The 20,023-nt window shown below is 52.8% G+C and overlaps 1 protein-coding gene and 2 long non-coding RNA genes across 3 annotated transcripts in view; 2 read left to right on the forward strand and 1 right to left on the reverse strand.

The window, feature by feature from the left end:
- Positions 1-20,023, reverse strand: part of Igsf21 (immunoglobin superfamily member 21) — a 224,779-nt gene that overhangs the window by 173,246 nt on the left and 31,510 nt on the right. The gene's annotated exons all lie outside the window — the stretch shown is intronic.
- On the forward strand, positions 1,305-6,154 carry LOC116096935. The gene is made up of 4 exons (XR_004121158.1): positions 1,305-1,695; positions 2,647-2,802; positions 3,819-3,901; positions 5,943-6,154. It is a non-coding gene; the product is annotated as an uncharacterized LOC116096935 (long non-coding RNA).
- LOC116096938 lies at positions 6,808-9,343 on the forward strand. The gene is made up of 3 exons (XR_004121161.1): positions 6,808-6,991; positions 8,904-8,997; positions 9,142-9,343. It is a non-coding gene; the product is annotated as an uncharacterized LOC116096938 (long non-coding RNA).

Raw genomic sequence — 20,023 nt, forward strand, 5'->3', positions numbered from 1 at the left:
CCTTGAAGTCATTTGCAAACTAAATCCACCCCTCCCCCCCCAACACACACACCGTCCTTCCCTGTGAAGTATTTGGTCACAGGGACAAATGTCTGAATGGGTCACAGGAGAAGGAGGTCAGACATCAGGATCTTGAGTCTTGGGGATGCCGGGTAGTTTCCATAAGCCTTAAGGACCCCTCTGCCCACCTGTTAAAGCAGAGTGCATAACTCATGCTTAGTAGTTTGTTATTTACAGTAACTGACTGTAGCTTAGTATTGACTTGTGATGTAGGCGTGGAAGGTAGGAGCAGCTTCCTCGTGCTCCCAGCCCTTAGGCACTTGACCTGTCCTGGGTCCTCCCACTCCAGGACAGCCTTTCTTCCCTCAATGTGGCATAGGGTGCAGGGGCACCCAGATGGACCAGGAAGATGCCTCTAGCGGCTTCCAGGAGAACGGTTTCTATTATGTTTCCTTTGGAAGGCTGGCTTAGTCCGTGTACCTGTGGGGGGATAATTAGGTCTCAGCCTGGCTCACATCCACGTCTGTCTTCACACCAAAGCGCTCGTTGAACATGCACACTAGCGCTGTTACATAGGGAAGCACCACAGAGGCCATGGCAGGCAGCCGCTCCCACAGAGAGCATGGCAAGCAGCTGCTCCTCTCTGGGCTCTGGGATGGGAAGCCATTCCCTGATGGGCACTGTCCCTCCTCCACCATCCTCCACCACAGCCTGAGGCTAAGGCTGGAGCTCACTCAGACTAGATACCTGTTGAGCCATCACAGGACTCTCAGAAGTCACCTCTGCCACCTGCCGGCCTCCTTGACAGATGGAGTCTCTGTGCGGCTCTGACAGGACCGGGTGACCGATGAGCTGTCCTCAGACTATGCTCGGCAGCATCTCTCCTCCGAGGCTGCCTGTTTCTTACTGAGGGGCCCCCCTCCTTTCCCCTCAAATCGAGAGACGCTGTGATTTAATATTAATATTTATTCATGTACTCAATTCTTTCCCTGTTAAATAATTTCTCAGCTGTCGGAGGCTTCTGAAGGCTAATTTAAAACAGGTGTCATGGTTATCTAACTTATGCCCTCTGAGCCTCAAAGAGAAGGGGGCGGGGACAGGCATCCCTGAGCTCAGAGCCCACTGCTCCAGCTGTGCCAGGGCCCTGATGCACCTGTCACTCGGGGGCCAAAGCTCCAGGGTAGGGGGTAAAGGGAGGTACCAAAGGTGACCCCACAGAAGCATTAAAGGAGCTGAGGTCACAAAGAGGAGTGAAGGGCAAGAGAAACTGGAAGAGGCTCCTCCCTCAGCCCCTCCCTGCCTTTAGCTCAGACTAACCTTGAACTCTCTACCCGCCTGTCTCAGATCCCAGAGTGCCAGCCTGCACCTGGCTGTGTTCTCAGCAACTGTCATGTGAGCCTCGGGAACCATTCCTAACTCCCCTGAGCCCAGATGAGGGAAGTTAAGGAAAGCGAACAAATCTTTCAGTAGGAGCTGATAAGAGTGTGGGATGGGGGCCCCAAGGCAGGCACTCGGCTGAAATCTTGGTCCTTTCTCATGGCTGAGGACCTTCCCTCTCCAAGCTTCTATTTTCTCAGCTATAAGTAGAGAGAGTGCAGTTGAGTGCCAAAAGGGCCCAGCAGGTCCTGTGCATCTCTGGGCTGACACTGGAGCTGCCTCTACACAGTGAAGAGGAACTTTGTGGCCTTGCACATAGTAGGTGTTCAGTGACTGCATGAGAGCATGCATGTGTGTGTGTGTGTATGTGTTTCTCTCTCTCCATCTCCCTCTCTCTCCCTCCCTTCCTCTTCCCTTCCCTCCTTCCCTTCCTTCTCTCTTCTCTCTCCTTCCCCACAACCTCACATTTCAAGGTCATAGCTCACTAGCCTGATTGAAACCCAGGCCATGACAGAGCTTGATAAAGCCACGAAGCTGCCCCATAGCTCCTTCTCCTAGCAGCTGCAGTCACTGGTTAGTGGCTGTAGGTGGCTGCAGGGGGGACGTCTTGGCCTTTATGACCCTGGTTGGTGGCTGTCAGTGGCTGCAGGGGGGACGTCTTGACCTTTATGACCCTTGCCTCTCTAGATCCAAACCCTGACTCCGGGGCTCCTCAACTACCACCCCCCCAGCAGCTTACCAACTGTCACTTTCCAAAGTGACCATGGCCTCTGCTGGTCTAGTCCCCAAGTGTCCAGTGACCCTAGCTATAAAGGGTTCTGCCTGCCTAAGCAGGCTGGGAAGTCATCCATCATTCCTGGTGCCGCACAAACAAATGAGGTACAGGCCGGTCGTCATTTGAAGGAGTGAGTCAAGGGGACAAAGAAAGGCTGGGAAACCCCACCGAGGTCCTATGCCAAGGAAGTGAGTGATCTGTCTCCTGTGGACATGTGAGGACATCATGGCGCGAGGATTCCTCATGGGTGTCTCTGAGTAGGAACTAAACCCCAAGGCCCAGCTGCCCAGTCCTGGGCTTTCTGGAAAGTGTCTGTCACTGGGTTATTTCCGATTCTGGCCCTCCAGTCCACCAGTCTCAAATTATTTGTTTATTGGGGGTGTGGGGAGAGCTACCCTTAAAGTTCAGCCGTAAGCTTCCAGGATCAAGCAGCATGTGTTCCCAGAGCAGCTGGGTCGGGTCAGTGGACATCACCGAGACAATCATATTCACAGCACAGACTTGGAGAGTGAGCCCGCCACTCCGCTTACGCCCCTGCTAACGGGAAGAAGTGCCGTGGATATCCCAAGTCCTTCCTGTTTCTACGACAAAATACCTTGCCAGAAAAGCAGCTGAGAGGACAGAGGGCTCATTTCCGCTCACCATTCCAGGTTGTAATTCTTCATTTGGGGGTGGGAGTGGGGTCAAGGCTGGAGCGTGAAGCAACTGGTCACCTCCCAGCCCCAGTCAGGAGCAGGGAGAATAGAGGCTTGCATGGTGCCTTCCTCTGCTCTTACACAGTCCAGGGCCCAGCCAGGGCGAAGTACTACTACCTTCATTCAGACTGGACCTTCCCATGTTAATTAAGGAATTGAAGACAATCTCCCACAGACATGGCCATGTGACTGAGGCAATCCCTCATTAGGACTCTTCCCAAGTGATTGGAGGATGTGTTAAAGTTGACAGTTAAACTAACCACACAACTGCCAACCTTGGAAAAGTCCAGGGCAACTTGAGGTCAAGGCCTACCGAGCTCTATAAACCCCGGGTGTGATCAGAGACATCGTGGCAAACGTAGATGTCTGTCTAGCAGCCACTCGAGTCTCCTTGGCGTCAGAGGTGGCAGTGGAGTTCCCTTTGTGTGGATGGTTGACAGTGACTTAGGACACTCTCCCCTTGGGGACCTGTGGGACCTGGACCTCCTCTCACCCTTGGAAGGAGAGACAAGGTCAGAGTTCTCCACAGGGCAAGATGGCTGTCCTGGAGCAGTGTTGGTAGAATGGAGAGATTCTTACACGCTGTACTTGCTGGTTTTGTGTGTCAACTTGACACAAGCTGGAGTTATCACAGAGAAAGGAGCCTCCCTTGAGGAAATGCCTCCATGAGATCCAGTTGTATGGCATTTTCTCAATTAATGATCAAGGGGGGAGGGCCCATGGTGGGTGGTGCCATCCCTGGGCTGTTAGTCTGGGTTCTATAAGAAAACAAGCTGAGCAAGCCAGGAGAAGCAAGACAGCAAGCAGCACCCCTCCATGGCCTCTGCATCAGCTCTTGCCTCCAAGTTCTTGCCCTATGTGAGTTCCAGTCCTGACTTCCTTTGGTGATAAACCGCAATGTAGAAAGTGTAAGATGAGTAAACCCTTTCTTTCCTCCCTAACTTGCTTCTTGGTCATGATGTTTTGCGCAGGAGTAGAAACCCTGATTAAGACACACACCTGTCACATGGCGATCCTCACAGCAGTAGAAGGAGCCCAGCGTACTCTGCCTGAGGTAGGTCTCAGGTAGCACTTTTCAGACTTGCCTTGTGTTAAAAAGAACTGAGCCACCCTCCCCCTTACCTGGTTTGAGGTTGAGCCTTGTAGAGCCAATACCCTAAATAGGTTCCCACCGCCCAAGGACAGGGCCTGTGGAGGTTGCTCCACCCTCAGCAAAGATTCCTGGACACCTGGCTGATGTGGGGACAAACCTAGTAGCCATCATGAAGGTCCGGACGTTGCAGGGCATGGTGTATTGCGGACAGCTACCTCCGCAGGAACCAGAATGAAAACAGCCCAGAGCGGTCTTGCTTCCCCGGGGGCGGGGGGGGGGGGGGGGGGGGAGGCAGAAACCAAGGTGGCTGGATGGCGTTGGTGGGAACTGGTGGGAACCGGTGGGAACCGGTGGGGCCAGACCAGGAAGTGAACTCTGTGAAGTTAGAGCGAGGGGAGGTGACCCGTAAGCAGCCCTTTACAGACAGTCGGGAGGGATGCATACCCAGGCATTCACTTCTGTCCTGCTCTTTCAAACCAAGACATTTCCCACTTCACAGCCCCGACGTCTCCGCAGTGGCAGGGAGGGTGGTAACGAAGCATGAAGGTTTGAGACTAGATAGAAAGAGGACTAACTGTCCATCTGTGAAGACGCTAAGCACCGGCTGTGAAGAACAAGTGGAGTCCTACAGGGCCCGGGGCGCAGACTCTCTGGTGACACTGAGGGACCAGAGCTATTTGGAGTAGGAGCCATGTGTCACCTCTGGCGAGCAGCACAGATGGTGTGTGACTCTTGCAGAGAGGAAACTGGATGCAGAGAGCAACAAACATGCAACTTCAGGAAGGCAGCGGGTCACATTAGGATAAGCCCCTGTCTGACAGAGTGTCACGATAGAGTACTGCTCACCCCTAAAGGGGATGGCATGTGTGTGCGTATGTGTGTGTGTGTGTGTGACATAGCTGTGCTAAGCCCCTGTCTGACAGAGTGTCACGGTAGAGTATTGCTCACCCCAAAGGGGATGGTGTGTGTGTGTGTGTGCGTGTGTGTGTGTGTGTGTGTGTGTGACACAGCTGTGCTAAGCCCCCGTCTGACAGAGTGTCACGGTAGAGTACTGCTCACCCCTAAAGGGGATGGCATGTGCGTGTGTGTGTGTGTGTGTGTGTGTGTGTGTCCCTGTCTGACAGAGTGTCACGGTAGAGTACTGCTCACCCCTAAAGGGGATGGCGTGCATGTGTGTGAGTGCGTGTGCTACATAGGTGTGCTTACACAGGGCTGAATGTAGAATGCAATACACAAAGAGGAATAAACCAGGTTCTCTAAGACACAGGTTGCCTGGTTCTACAGAAATTCTAGAAAAAGCTCACTTTTGAGACAGAAGCAGCTCCGCAGCCACATCTTTTAAAAAAAAAAATCTCTGTGTATGATGCATGTGTGCACGTGCGTGAGTGAACATGTTAGGGCACATGTAGGGGTTGGAGGACCACCTCATGTGTGGGTCTACCTTCCACCACATTTGAGACACACACACACACACACACACACACACACAACTTGTCACACACAAAGTGACTGTAATAATCAGTCAGATCTGTCCTGACATCTCAGCTCGGTCTCCTTGCAAGCTGGTCTTTTTAAAAGTCATACCCCTTCTAAGTGTGTCCCCCCCCCGAATCCATTCGCTAAAGTTCCAGTCCCCAGAGTGACCACGTCTGGAGTTAGGCCATTAAGAAGATTATGAGGCCAGGTGGTGGTGGAGCATGCCTTTAATCCCAGCACTTGAGAGGCAGAGGCAGGTGGATTTCTGAGTTTGAGGCCAGCCTGGTCTACAGAGTGAGTTCCAGGACAGCCAGGGCTACACAGAGAAACCCTGTCTCAAAAAACCAACAATAACAACAACAACAACAAAAAGATTTTGAGGGTGGGGCCCAATTTGATAGGGTTGGTTCTCTATGAGCAGAAGCAGAATTCTCCCTTCTTTTCCTCCTCCTGATTCTCTTTCTCTCTGTCTGTCTGTCTGTCTGTCTTTGCCTGCCTGCCTCACCTCCACACTTATACTCCACAGGGCAGAACCACAGAAACGACCTTGCTACACTCTGATCTCAGACTTCCAGACTCCCTGGTTGAGCCGCTGGCTTCTATGCTTGGTGAGCAGCACAGACTGACTGACGGAGACAAGTCAGGTCCTCCCTTCTGCCGTGCTGCTGTGAGGTGAAATACGTACGTGACTCTCTCCAGGACTAATCAATGCTTAATAAACTTTAATTAATGCAAGGTGTACGGTAGCTACTTCTAGTCCAGGTAACAGGAAACCCCAACAGGGGCTTGACAATGGTTTAAACGATGCTGAAAATTACCTCGCATCGGCTCTTCTGAGCTTGGGGATCGCTAAGACTGATTTATTCAGTAGCACAGGCCCCCTCAAGGTTCCAGGTCTTGTCTCTCATTCTTTCTTGCCTTCCTCTCTGCCTGTTCACCTCACAGCTGCAAGATGGCTGCTGTAGTTCCTGTCATCAACTGGACACAGTGGATAAAACCCCTTCCAAAGAGGGAGTGTTTCACCCCAGGGATCTCCCTAGCAGAACTCCTGCCATTGGTTAGAGCTGTGTCTTATGCTCGTGCTACAACCAATCACTGTCAGAGGAAAGGAGACTGTCTTAGCCTTTAGCCAATCACAGCTGGGGCTGGGCCTCCTGGGGCTGGACGTGCTCTCTCACTGTGCCTAGGGTGACTCTAGGAGAGATCCTCTCAGATGAGACTTCCAGTCCGTTTCCCGCCGTCACTGCCCTGACCCCTCCTCACACGCACAGCCTTCCCCAACAGGCTAGCGCAGCCAACACTCTCCTCTATCCACTCCCACTCCCTTCCTCCAACCTGGGTCTCTTCCTCTCTTGCCCCTTACATTCACCTGTACATACACGGTACAGGAAGTCAGTCCCGATGGTGCTGACCTGCTCTGACCTCCCTGTTCTCTGAACCCCAAAACACAGGCTGACCAATGAGCTCCAAATCTCTGAGAACCGCAGACCAGAGAGAAGGTTGCACAGGGAAGATCAACAAGATTGTCCTTGGCTACGGAAGGAGATTGTCCTTGGCTACAGAAGGGCTGGCATAGTAGGTACAGAAAGTACGGGCTCTGGAACCAGGCAGTCTGGGTTCAAACACTGCCTCTGACATTTGCCATGGGGTGGGGATGCGGTGGCGTGATGAGCTGCCCTGTGTGTGGGTGCTGGGAACTGAACCCGAGTCCTCTGCAAGATCTGCCTCTCACATCCCCATAGTAGGTATTTTGTATCTACTGAGCCTCTTTTTTGGTGTGAGATCCAGGCATCTGTGTGTTTGACACCACCTCCAATGAGTCATTTGTAGCTGGTCAGCGGGAGTTCAAGCGTGTTTTGTGGGAGTCACAGATCTGCCTTGTCCCAAACGAGCAGAAGCTCTACTCAGAATCAGGTCCCTTTGGAAATCATATCACCTGGTCCCTCAACTAGATCAGGCCCCAGGCTCTGCTTTCCCTCAGGGTCTCCTCTCTTATCCTCCACCAGGGAATCCTGTGACCTGAGACAGGACCCCCAAGGCCGTATCTCATCCAGTCCTAGGATTCCTTATACTTCCAGCCACTAGTAAGGCAGCTGCCAGCTGGGGCTCCTATACTACCCCTCTCCAGCACCCGCAATCCTCACACTTGTAGGTCTGTGTACCCCAAACCCTTCAGGGTCGGGATCACCAGCTACAAATCTCCCCCTTCTGTCCTGAACTCTGACTTGGAAAGTGATTCCCGCCAAACACACAATGTACTATTTCTACCAAGCGCACCACACATAGACCACAACCATCGGCAACTCTTGTATCTGTTCGTTTTAGTTTGAGACAGGGTCTCGTGGAGCTGGAGTGGCCTCTGACTCATTATGTAGCTGAGGATGGCTCTGAATTTCTGACCCTCCTGTCTCCTCTCCAGCGCTAGGATCACAAGTGTGCCCGCCATATTCTGCTTACGCAGTTCTGGGGATCGAACCGAGGGCCTCACAGTGCTCCGTGAGCATTCTACCCAAGGAGCCACAGCCATTTTATTGTATTTTGAGACAGGGTTTTACTCTGCAATCCATGCTGGCCTCAAACTTGCAGACATCCTCCTGCCTCAGCCGCCTCAGTGCCAGGATGACAGGCATATACCCATAGCCCACTTCCTCCCTGTAGTTTTGTTTCTCAGCCAGCGAGGACACTGGCTACTCAGTCCTTGGTACACAGGAAGCACCTGTGTCAGTGGACCCTGCAGCCGGTGGTCCCTGAGCACCGAGACTACTCTTCCCACCCTGGTAGACGGAGGGTCAGGCCAGTGACTCATGTCAGGCTGACACTGCCCCCCAGACAGGATGCTGAGAGTCCCGGAGGGGACCTCAGCCCAGAGCCTCCTGCAGGCCATTGTGATCCTTCATGGATCCTCCTCAGCCTCCAGGGAGGAGGGAGAGTGAATTGCTGAGCAAACAGTAGTTGTCCGCTGCCACTGCGGCTCATTAAATATTAACACTGTCCATTGCCAAGTGCAGCGTGGACGTGTGTGCAGCCTCTGGGTGAGCACCGTGCCCTTGACCGCAAGCCAGCGAGCCAATCAAGCGCTCAGCTCCCTTCCTGGCTCTCCTCTCCATCCCATCCTCTGCTCATAACTACCAGCACCATCTATGCCACAGCCAGCCCAGAGCCTGGGTTTCTACAGGAAACAGCAGCACTAGTGAGCACTAGCCTGAAATGAGATGGGGTCCCAGGGCCTGTTCTGGAGCTCCCATCTGTAAACGGACAGACCTACACCACGATATAAACGAGGGTTTGCTGTGATGTCCTGAAAGGGGTCTGGCACCTCACATGTAACCCCTGGCAGGTGGTCACTCAGTCCTTATACCTTTGCGGGGGATTAGGGACAGGGAACAGACAGAGGACTGTCGGAGCTTAAGCCTCTGGTTCTCCTAGAGTCATCAGGTATGGACACTTCGATGCTGCCGTTAGTCTATTTATGCAACACTGCCCACAGGCTTCCAGACGAGTGCATGAGCGGCTGGGTACTGGCTTAAGAGCAGCCATCGATCACATCGAGAGCCTTCCTGGGCAGTTTGCAGGAATGAGAGGTGAGTTAATGACAGTGTTTAAGGGTTATTATATGTGAGTTAACAGCCTCGTGGATTCCTCTGGCCATGGAGGGATATGAAGGGCGATTGTTAGCAGTGGCTGAGACCCTCCCCAGAGGTTAACCATTTGCTTTGTTTTTACAGTCCCGGATACCCACATGCATGTCAAGGCGGCAGGAGGAACCTGTCTCAGTCTGAAAGCATTCGGACCGTGATACTAAGCCAGCCGTCTCCTCCCACCAAACCACAAAGGCCCATAAAGGCCAATACTAAAAATAGCCCTGCAGGAGGAGGCTGGGCAACGGGCTTCGTCAATAACATGCTTGTCAGGCAAGCACGAAGATCTTAGGGGAAAAAGTGGGTGTGGCTGCAATATTCTTGACCATAGGTCTAGGGATACGGGGGTCCCTGGAGCTCAATGGCTGCTAAGCTGAGCGTAACCAAATCAATGAATTCTAGGTTCAATGTCAGACCTGGTCTCAAAACATAAGTTGGAAAGTGATAGAGAAGACTTCCAGCATCAACTTTAGGAGCAGACATGCACACTCACACACATGTGCACTCATAATAACACACGTTCATGCACATCTTCCTAGGGATTTGTGTCCTAGTGGAGATGGGAAAAATACAAGGGGCCCATGGAAGAAATGGCCCAGGGATCTATGAAAATCAGCTGTACATTTTGCGGTTTCCCTTGGAGCATGTGAACCCCCATCATGGCTTCACTTGCGGTGGTGGACAGTGTAAGCTCTGCTGGGTCAGTAGGGAAGGCAGAGATACGGTGACCTGTGCCCTGCAGACCATGAGGCTGGTCCTTTTCCTGAGGGGGCCAGCAGGTAGTCCTTTCCCTGAGGGGGCCAGCAGGTGGTCCTTTCCCTGAAGTCCAGGTTTGCTTTAGGGGCACACTGTGCCTGACAGGCTGGTGGGCAGGCGGAAACCATCTTCTCTACTCAGCCACTGATCCCAAGACAGTTCCAGCAGGCACAGACCTGCGAAGTTCTCTCTGGCTTTTGCCTGAACTCTTTCCAGCCTCCTGTCTATCCCCGACTCTGGACAGCCAGACCAGTGATGTGGGTGTCACCCAGTATGTGGGTGTCAGCAAGACTCAGAGGGTACAATACAAAGCCACCAAGCTCCTTTCTCTCCTGTCATCTCCTGGAGCTACCCTGGATCTGTCCCTACCACATCACAGTGACTCTGGGCTTCCTCCACTCCTCGGCTTGAGGCCACCTGTGCCAAATCGCACTGTCTCCCTGCCAGCGTGGTGTCCTCCAGGGAGCCCTTGATAGGCCATTAGTCCCCAGTGAGTACACACGAGGACTTCAGGCTACATTTGCTTATTCATTCTTTCTACAGGCAACTAGAACATCATGGCCCAACTCCCTCCATACCCTGGGTGCTTGATAAACGCCAGCTTCAATTCATCAGGACAGTCCCAATAGCCACTGCCCGCAAGCCCCGCCCACGCACCAGGCTGGGAGCCACACACTGGGTAGACATCACCTCACTGTGTCCTCCAGCCCCGCCGCTGGCTATCTTTAGCTCATTTATAGAGACTCTGAGACGCTGATGGGGCAAAGCGATGCCCAAGGTCGCCGGACTGCCTGTCGCTGGCGCCTTCAGGTCAAAGGAACTTCAGAGCTCTCGGCTGCATCCTTTCCCATGAGCTCCATGGTCTCGGAAGACAGACTGGGGGTGTGGGGAGGGAGAAGCATCATTTTCTATAGTAGATTTGACGCAGGCATTCCAGTTCAGGGATCTCAGAAAGCTGTTCTGTGCAACGAATACGAGAAATACACAGGCACAAAGGAGAAAACAAACATGGGGCTCTGGCGTGGGCTGAACTTGGTGACCCTGAAGCCTTATATTGAAGTCCTGATACCTGCCAGGACCCCAGAAGGTGACTGCACTGGGAGACAAGCACTTAATGAGGAAGTAATGGAAATGAAGCCAGTAACATTGGCTCAAATCCGATGGACGGTTGCTCCTACCATGTGGAGAAAATGTGAACACACAAAACAGAAAACACTGGCAGACATAGTACAAAAGTAGTCATCTACCACGAAAGTGGCCATCTACCACAAAAGTGGCTGTCTACCAGCAACAGAGGGGGGAAAAAAACCAATCCTGCCCACGCCTTGTTCCTGAACTTCCAACCTCCAGATCTGGGAAAGAAATTCATTTCTGACTTTTTTTTTTTTTTTTTAAAGTTGCTTGGCTTGTGGTGTTTTGTTATGGCAGTCCTGGAAACTATTACAGATTTGTATTACCATAAATATTCTGAATATATAAAAAGTTCCTGGAAACAAATAAGAAAAAGGTGCTAACCATGGAACACAGTCAAAGAATAGGAAATAAATTCCCCACAGAGAAACACAAATGTCACATTTGCATTGGAAAAGTTGCTCATTCTCACACTGGATAAATACCAACCCACTGGTGTGACATAATGGGAGAAACTAAGGAGTGAGAGGAAGAGATTGGGGTTCTAATGTTCCCGTCCATTTTTCACAAAGCCCTATCCCTTAAAGGCCCCATCACCTCCCCACAGTGCCCTAGCCGGAGACCAAGCCTTGGAGGTTTTGGGGACCACTCATCCAGACCAGAGCAGTCTCTTTGGGACTGGGGTTCAAGCCTGAGACTTGTTAGTACTAAAATTTTAGGCGGGTTCCTTGCTTCATCTGTGCCTCAGTTTCCACATCTGTAGACAGCACAGTAACTGTTTGTGAGCCACAGTGTGTCAATGCTACCACTCTTTGACCATAGGCAGCCTTGTGTTGCCAATGTTCTGGTTACCTTCTATGGTTGTGATACAACACTCTGATCAAAGGCCACTTGGGGAGGATAGGGTTTATCTGGCTTACCCTTCCAGGTCACAGGCCACCATTGAGGGAGTCAGGCCAGGAAGCCGAAGGTAAGGCCTGCTTGCTGTGCCAGAAGGCATTCAGGAGAGAACACACGGCCTGGGAAGTACAGCAGGGACCCTGGAGAACTCTGCTTGCTGGTTCCATCAGGCTCATGCATGGCTAGCTTTCATATAGAGCCCAGGACAGCCTGCCTAGGGAATGGTGCCACCCATGGTGGGCTGGGCCCAATCTTGAACCGATTAACAGTCTAGACACTACCTGCCTGTCCTCCAGGCATGTCCATAGGCCATGGTGAGTCTGGGTGATTCCTCACTTGAGACTCTCCTCTCAGATGACTTTAGGCTGTGCCAAGTTGAGGAGGAAAGCAGGCCGACTTTACTTTCCTAGGTCTCTGCTTATTTCAAGTCAAGTGACTCTGCAAATGAGCAGAGTTTGGACCGGATATGAGTGACAGCTAGCTCGGTGTGATGCTCTTCATACTCGCCAGTCCCCAGATCCTGAGAGCCGAGCTCGCTATGGAGACCATGAGTGCTTTTCCTGGGTGAGGGCCTCTCTTTCATGGCCCTGGCAGCAAGGTGGTGCAGGGAGAACTTGCCTATACCCTCAAAGCTGGCGACACAGAGAGTGCTGTGGGGAAATGGGGAGAGAGCAGCACTCGGACTCAGAAACTTTCCATTCACTGAGGAACCCGGGCAACTGCCTGAAACACACCTACACAGAGGTCCTGGGTCCGGAGGACCTACCCCGATGGAACCCAGAACACTCCACCCACCCAGAGCCGCCCAGAGAAGGTTTATGGGCAGACTCACGCACCCCCACACACACAGCACACCCCGCTCCCCACAGGCCTTCCACCCCATTTACCCCTCCCGGGTCACTGCCCATTGCTCTAGCTAAGGCCCCAACACTAGCACCAAAATCAGCACTACTTCTTGAGCTCCTACTGTGAGCATTGGTACTTGGCTGGGCTCTGCTTTTACAGTGACCTTGTCAGGTGGGTACGGTGGTTTCCCTCTTGTGCGGCACAGGAAGCGGCTCAGACAAGCATGGACGACTTGTCCAGGGCCAGCAGTTAGGAACTAGCAGAGCAGAACACACACACTCTCCCCCACATTACAGTTTCAGCCCAGGCCCACTGAGAACCACAGCAGACTAATGGGACCTACTGAGCCTCACCACTCAAGAACCCTGCACGGCCATCTTTGACTTAGCCTGCATTTGGCTCCAAGCCTCCTCCTACTCCAGCAGAGTCTTTGGCTTTGGGGAAGTCCCAGCTGATCAGTCTATAGCACCTGCTGTATACAGTGCTCACTCTATAGCACTTGCTGCATGCACTGGTCACTCTATAGCACCTGCTGTATACAGCGGTCACTCTGTAGCTCTTACTGCATACAGTGATCACTCTATAGCACCTGCTGTATACAGTGCTCACTCTATAGCACTTGCTACATACACTGGTTACTCTGTAGCACCTGCTGTATACAGTGGTCGCTCTGTAGCTCTTACTGCATACAGTGATCACTCTATAGCACCCGCTGTATACAGTGATCATTCTATAGCACTTGCTGCATACACTGGTCACTCTGTAGCACCTGCTGTATACAGTGGTTCTTCTGTGGCTGCTGGCTTTTCCTCCTGAGGCCAGCAGGCACTGTGAATCCTTGGAGATTCTTGATGGAGAAGTGAAGCCACAAAGAATGGAAGGCAAATGTGGCGGGGGTGGGGTGGGTGGCATTTCTCCCCTTCCCTGACTTCCTAAAGTGGAGCCATTCACATATCTCCAGTTCAGGCCCAGGAGACCAAACCCCTGTAGGACCAGAGGCCCTAGGGTTGTTCCCAGCAACACACAATCCTTTCCTAGGAAACACCCGCCACAGTCATTTTCTGCCCTCCCAGGGAACCAGTCCCCTCCAGGGAAGCCAGTCTGCCCTTGAGTCTAACAACAATATCCTCTCGTAAGCATTGGAGAGTGGCCCCTCCTCTGCACTGAGCTCAGTCCTGGGTTTGTGGCTCAGATCTTCAAAGTCCTCCCCAAGGCTCCTGTTCTGAGCACTTGGTCCCCAGGTGGTGGGACTATTGAGGAGGCTGCGAAACATTTAAGAGGGCCTGTGCTGGAGGAAATGGGCACGGGGGACTTTGAAAGCGATGCCAGGCCCAGGAGTCTCCTCGGCTCTTTGCTTTCTGGCTGTCTACGATGGGAACAACCTCCCCCAGACGGTTCCTCTGACATAGCCTGAGCTGCCTTGTCAGACCTTCCAACCACGATGGACTGAGACCTTCTGAAGCCAACCAGGGACAGAAGGGATGGACAGGGCCTCTTCCACATTCTGTGTTACACGGAGACTCCTGCCCTCCATATTGTAGAATGGGATCCCTGCACCTGCGTTATCACTAACTTAGCATGCACACACACTGTTGATGATGGGGTTAACCTCTTCCAGCCCAGACACCACCAGAAGGGACAAGGCCGATACTGGCAGACACTGCCTCGGTGAGCCTCAGTAAATGCCTGAACCTAGATGAGTGGGGAAGACAAGGAGAAACCAGACACCGTGGCCTCAGCACAGCGGCAGAACACCTGAGCAGGGGCTGAGCCTGAGCGGAGAGTGATCGACAGCCTTTGTTCCCACCTCCGCTCTCCCTATGCTGTCTGGCAGCTGAGATGAGATGGGATGGAGATTTTTAGGATGCTAATCCCCTGTCTTCTCAGATCCCTGTCTTCTCTGAATGAAGCATGGCTTAAAGAGTCAGCTCTGTCTCAGCTCATTGGACTGTGACAGATGTCACTGGCCAAGTTCTGGTTTCAAAGCCAGGAACCTAAACAGATCGAACCCTCTCTGTGGTCCCCTTCAGATCTCATCCCAGGATGATGGGACAGGTCCAATGTCACCTGGACCCTTTGTCGCTGACTCTCCCAGAAGCTCTCTGAGGGAAGCTTCTGCCCATTTTACAGATATGCCCATTGAAGCTCAGAAGGCCACAGCACTAGGAAAGGCTCTATTCTAGAGGCTGCTGGGGACTTTTGACCCTTACTACACTCTGTAAGAGCATCTGGGATACTTCTGGTACAAAGTGCGTCTTTCCTCTTCTTCTGAGTTCCCCTTCCCAGAAGACCATAAACACTCCTGAGTGTTCCCCAGAGAGACCTGGACCCATCCAGGTTTGGATGTTTAGGGCTAGGGAGATGGCTCAGTGGGTAAGAACGCTTGTTGCACAAGCTTGTGTTCAAATCCCCACACCCATGTAAAGATGAGCGTGGTCACACGAGTCTGGACCCTCAGGGCTGTAGAAAAGAGGCTTGTGGATCCTGGGAGCTCACCAGTCAGCTGCCCAGCCCGGTGCTTCAGCTTCAGTGAGAGACAGAGGAAGAATATCCAACATCTTCACAGATGGTGTGTGTGTGTGGGGGGGAGGCAGACAGAGGTACAGAAAGGCAGAAGGACACAGAGAGAAACAGAGACAGACAGACAGAGACAGAAAGGCAGACAGACAGAGGGTCACAGAGAAACAGAGACAGACAGAGACAGAAAGGCAGGCAGGCAGAGGGTCACAGAGAGCAACAGAAACAGACAGACAGACAGAGGGACACGGAGAGAAACAGAGACAGAGACAGACAGAGGGACACAGAGAGAAACAGAGACAGACAGAGGGACAGACAGATGGACACAGAGAGAAACAGAGACAGAGGGACAGACAGATGGACACAGAGAGAAACAGAGACAGACAGACAGAGACAGAAAGACAGACAGACAGAGGGTCACAGAGAAACAGAGACAGACAGAGACAGAAAGGCAGACAGACAGAGGGTCACAGAAACAGAAACAGACAGACAGACAGACAGACAGACAGAGGAACAGACAGGAGGGTCACAGAGAGAAACAGAGATAGACAGAGACAGAAAGGCAGACAGACAGAGGGTCACAGAGAGCAACAGAAACAGACAGACAGACAGAGACAGACAGACAGAGGTACACAGGGAGAAACAGACAGACAGAGACAGAAAGACAGACAGACAGAGGGTCTCAGAGAGCAACAGAAACAGACAGACAGTGGGACACAGAGAAAACAGAGACAGACAGACAGACAGAGGAACAGACAAAGGGACACAGAGAGAAACAGAGACAGATAGACAGAGGGACACAGAGAGAAACAGACAGACAGAGAGAGACAGAGAGCGACAGGAAGAGAGAGAGACACATACCAACAGAGAGAAACAGGGAGGTAGAGGATTTACATGTCCAGAGGGAAGAGGCGGCCGCCTTACACCAATCCATCAACCCTCTGCTTAGAGTCCTCTGGCCTACCTGCCCAGGAACGCAGACCACAGCCCGGCTGAGAGCATGCTCAGGAAGAAGATCCAGCTCGAACCAGGCCCATCCGCTTTCCTTAGCTAAATGGGCAAAGTGAATACTGAGTTTCCAGAGCTGTCCAGGGTCCAGGACACAGGGCAGCAAAACAGAAGAGCCCCTGAGGACCTCTGAATTGGATGGACTGGGTGACAGGCAAGGGCAGCAGGGGCTGGACAGGGGCCATTCAACCCAGGACAAAGCCCCCAACCAGGAGCCTGGGGAGAGCCTGGAAGGGTGGGTCCCCTGCTCCCCTCCAGACTGCCCCACCTCCCTCATACGTACTCCAACTTCAGGACCCACTTCTCTACCAAACCTCCATTGACCACACAGCCCTTCTTATTTTCCCTTAAAGAGCAGGATGCTCAGAGAGGGACAGAGCTTAAGCAAAGTCACACAGAGTCCTAAATGTCAGGGCAGAGGGCTGCTGGCCTAACCTCCTCAACAAGGATAGCTGGGCGGGTGTTTGAGATACCAGTATCCATAGCCAGACGGGACGGCGGGGCCTAGACAGGTGGGCAGCAATGGCTTAGACATGCTGTCAAGAGGATATTAACAGGCCATCCATCCAATTAGAAGCCAGTAATTAAAATTCCTCTTCCCTCCTAGCACACAGTATTAAACCAAACACTTCATTATTCGCCTCTTACCTTTCTGATTAGCATAAATGGGGGAAAACTCAAGAGCAGGCAACATTAATTAACACCCAGGGTGCCTGGGGCTTGTGGTCTGTTGGTAATTTCTGCCCTAGCCCAGGCCTGGTGCTATACAGGGCACAGCTAGGCAGGGGCCATAGAAAGAGGTCCTGAGGTTGGGTGTATGGATATTCCAGGGACTTCCGGTCTAAGGGAGGACGCATGGAGCCTGCATTGAGTGTGGGTAAGTCCTTAGTCTGATGGGGGAGGCCCCGGTCCTGCCTCTGCAGGCTTCCAGGCTGATGGGAAGTGCTAGCTTCTGTCCCCACATAGTCCATAGTGTCTGACGGAGGCGATACTAAGGTAATCCCGTGTCCAGTGGGAGAGCGTGCTTGCCTGTGAGGACCTGTCGGCCAGAGGCAATTTGATGAAGCAGAAAAACCACAGATCTGGAGCCGAAGGATCCAAATCTGTGACCCCAGGAAAGTTACTTAGCCTTTCTTAATTGCTGCTTCCTCGGCTGCAAAATAGCCACTTAGTGCCCATTAGCCCCGCAGCCAGTAGGAGGGGGTCAGACTTGCCTAATTCCCAACTGCTGGCCTGACCCCAAGGCAGAAGCAGCAGCAGGCTCAGGGATGGATGATCTGGGACGACAGAGAGGATCCAAGCCCCTGCCTAGGGCGACTGCGGATGGTGTTTGCTGCAGAGACCCACAGAGCCACAGACAGCATGTGGACCAGGAGACCACAGGGTGAGGTTCCTCACTGCAAGGGCAAGGAGCAAGTGAACCACTGGAACCTCCGTCCCTGTGCCAAGGGACAGAGGGAGAGGCAGTGTTAGCCACTCTGCCCTTAGTCCCCAAGATCCAGGAGAACCAGAGAGAAATGGGCTGGCGCTGTGGAAGAGGAAAACAACAGAGCAGCTGGCAGAGCCAGGTGCGGCACAGCACAAACTGAGCCTAAGGTCCCATCCCCTCCAGCACCAGGAGTAAAGAAAGCTGTGTGTGTGTGGGAGGGTCTCACTGGAGCTGCTGAATAGGAACCAGGCCTCAGTTTACTCCTGTCACCTCCCTGTCACACCAGGAAGCTGTTCTGGGCTACACAGACTTATAGGGCACAGAGGTTGCATGCCTGGAAGTTAGTGGAACCTGGGGTGTCTTGGGGCTGCCCCTGGTCAGGATGCAGCAGCCTTCTGTACCTACAGCATGAGGCTCTGCAGAGGCTCACAGGGGAGGCCTCCGCTGGGGTTCGGGCCTGGGAAGAGAGGCCTCAGCCTCATATTTTTGAAGAGAGAGCTCAGGGGTAGAACCCAGCTGGCTCAGATAGGAATCTCAGCTCTGCCACCCGCTTGCTGTGCATCCCTGAACTGATTGCTTAGTCTCTCTGAACTTGTGTCCTGGTCTGTGAAGAGGCCAAGGGAGAGGTAACATGAGCAAGAAGATGGATGTGTGTACTCTCCCGGGCCTTAACTTCCTTTCTCAACCTGGATTTTCTTCATTGAGATTACACCTTAGACAATGATAGAGCCAGCCAGAGTCCTGGGCATGAGCGTACCCAGTCAGACTGGTGCTCTCATGGTGAAAAGGGTCCAAGTGGGCTAGCCTCTGCCCTGGGGTCGTGGAGGGGCCTGGAGCAGTGGGCTGCTTTAGTAGATCAATTGCTGCTGGGTAACTATTTACCCAGACTGCCATTGGCGGACATGAAATTATGTGTATGAGCGCTAATATCTCACCTTTCACCAGCCCCGTGTCTCTCATCAAAACACAGTCCGCCATTAATCAATTAGCCTTCTGGCCTTACACCCACTCCCAGTTAGCTCCCTCCTCCCTCGGCCATGAGCGAGGCACACCAAGGTCACGTCTCAGCTCAGGCATCCAGAAAATTCAACCCGCTCTGCTTCCAGGCGTCCCCTTCATCCACAGCCACAGCACAGTCTACCCTCAGCCCCCAGCTCAGGCTGGTCATCCTTGAGCCCACAAAACCACCCTGTCCCTGTAGCCCGTTGGGTGGAGGCCCTTCTGCAGGAACTCGGCTTTCTGAAGGCCACACAGTACAAGGAGGGTAGAGCCAGGACCTAGAGCCATTGCTTCTTAGCTGCTCCCACAGGGTGAGGTTCTGAAGCCCATCCTGAGCTGGCTGTTAGTGTAACTGCCATTCAGGCCATGGCGGGGGTAGGGTGGGGGTTATAGCTGTGAAGGAGGGGGCCCCTGAGGTGGGAGACACAGGAGCTTCATATGTGCTCATAAACAGTGTAGCGACTCACAGACACAAGGCTATCCCCTCCCCTCTCCCCTCCCTCCTTCTTTCCCCCTAAGGAGCAGCCATGGGGACCTTGACCTAGGCAAACACCCACCCAGATCCATGCTGGAGACAAGGCTGTACTGGAGAATACGTGCCCCATCTGAAGGCAGACATAAAGACAACAGGCTACTGTGGTCACAGAAGAGTGAAATCAGACCACTGTCACACCTGTGGGTGACAGTTCCTGGGGACAAGGGCTCAGAACTGAGGCCTGAGAGAAAGTGGAGCCCTTGGGCTTGTCACCCCTTCAACCTGAGTCACTTGGGTCCACCCCTGCTTTGAGTCTCAATGTAAGGTTAACTCAGATGGGGAGTAAGATAGAAGGCCAGGAGAGCCGGAGTGCAGTGATGGATTCACGCACTCTGGATGGAGGTGGAGATGGGAACAGGAGTAGTGTGCACCCATGTAGCTGCACCTGCATCAGACACACGGCAAGGCTGGTTGACAGACAGGGATGAACACATCAGTGACTCTGGAGAGTTGGAATGCTGCAAATCCTAAGCAAGGTACCCTGGGCTATCTATCTTCAGCCCTCTGAATAGCCTTCAGTTAGTTGGCCACCTGTTTTTAACCTGGCAAGCTTTGGGCTATAAAGCAAAGTCCTTCCGGAATGTACAAACTGGCCCCCAGCTTCCACCGGAGGCTAAGAATGTCTTCAGGGCCTCTGGCAGGGGTTTCCCAGTTGTAGCCTCTCTATCCGGTGTTTGTAACAATGTATCTGAACAATTCCTTGACTCCTGCTTTTTGCTGCCGCTGCTGTTCTCTCAACTACAAAATCTCCGTTGAGCACTGTATTGGGGGTGACCTTGATCTGTGCTCCCCAGCTGCGATCACTCATACTTGGCTGCAGAGTAAATCATCTCTCCTCCCCTTTGAGG

Source organism: Mastomys coucha, unplaced genomic scaffold, assembly GCF_008632895.1.
Source record: "Mastomys coucha isolate ucsf_1 unplaced genomic scaffold, UCSF_Mcou_1 pScaffold18, whole genome shotgun sequence".
NCBI lineage: Eukaryota > Metazoa > Chordata > Mammalia > Rodentia > Muridae > Mastomys > Mastomys coucha.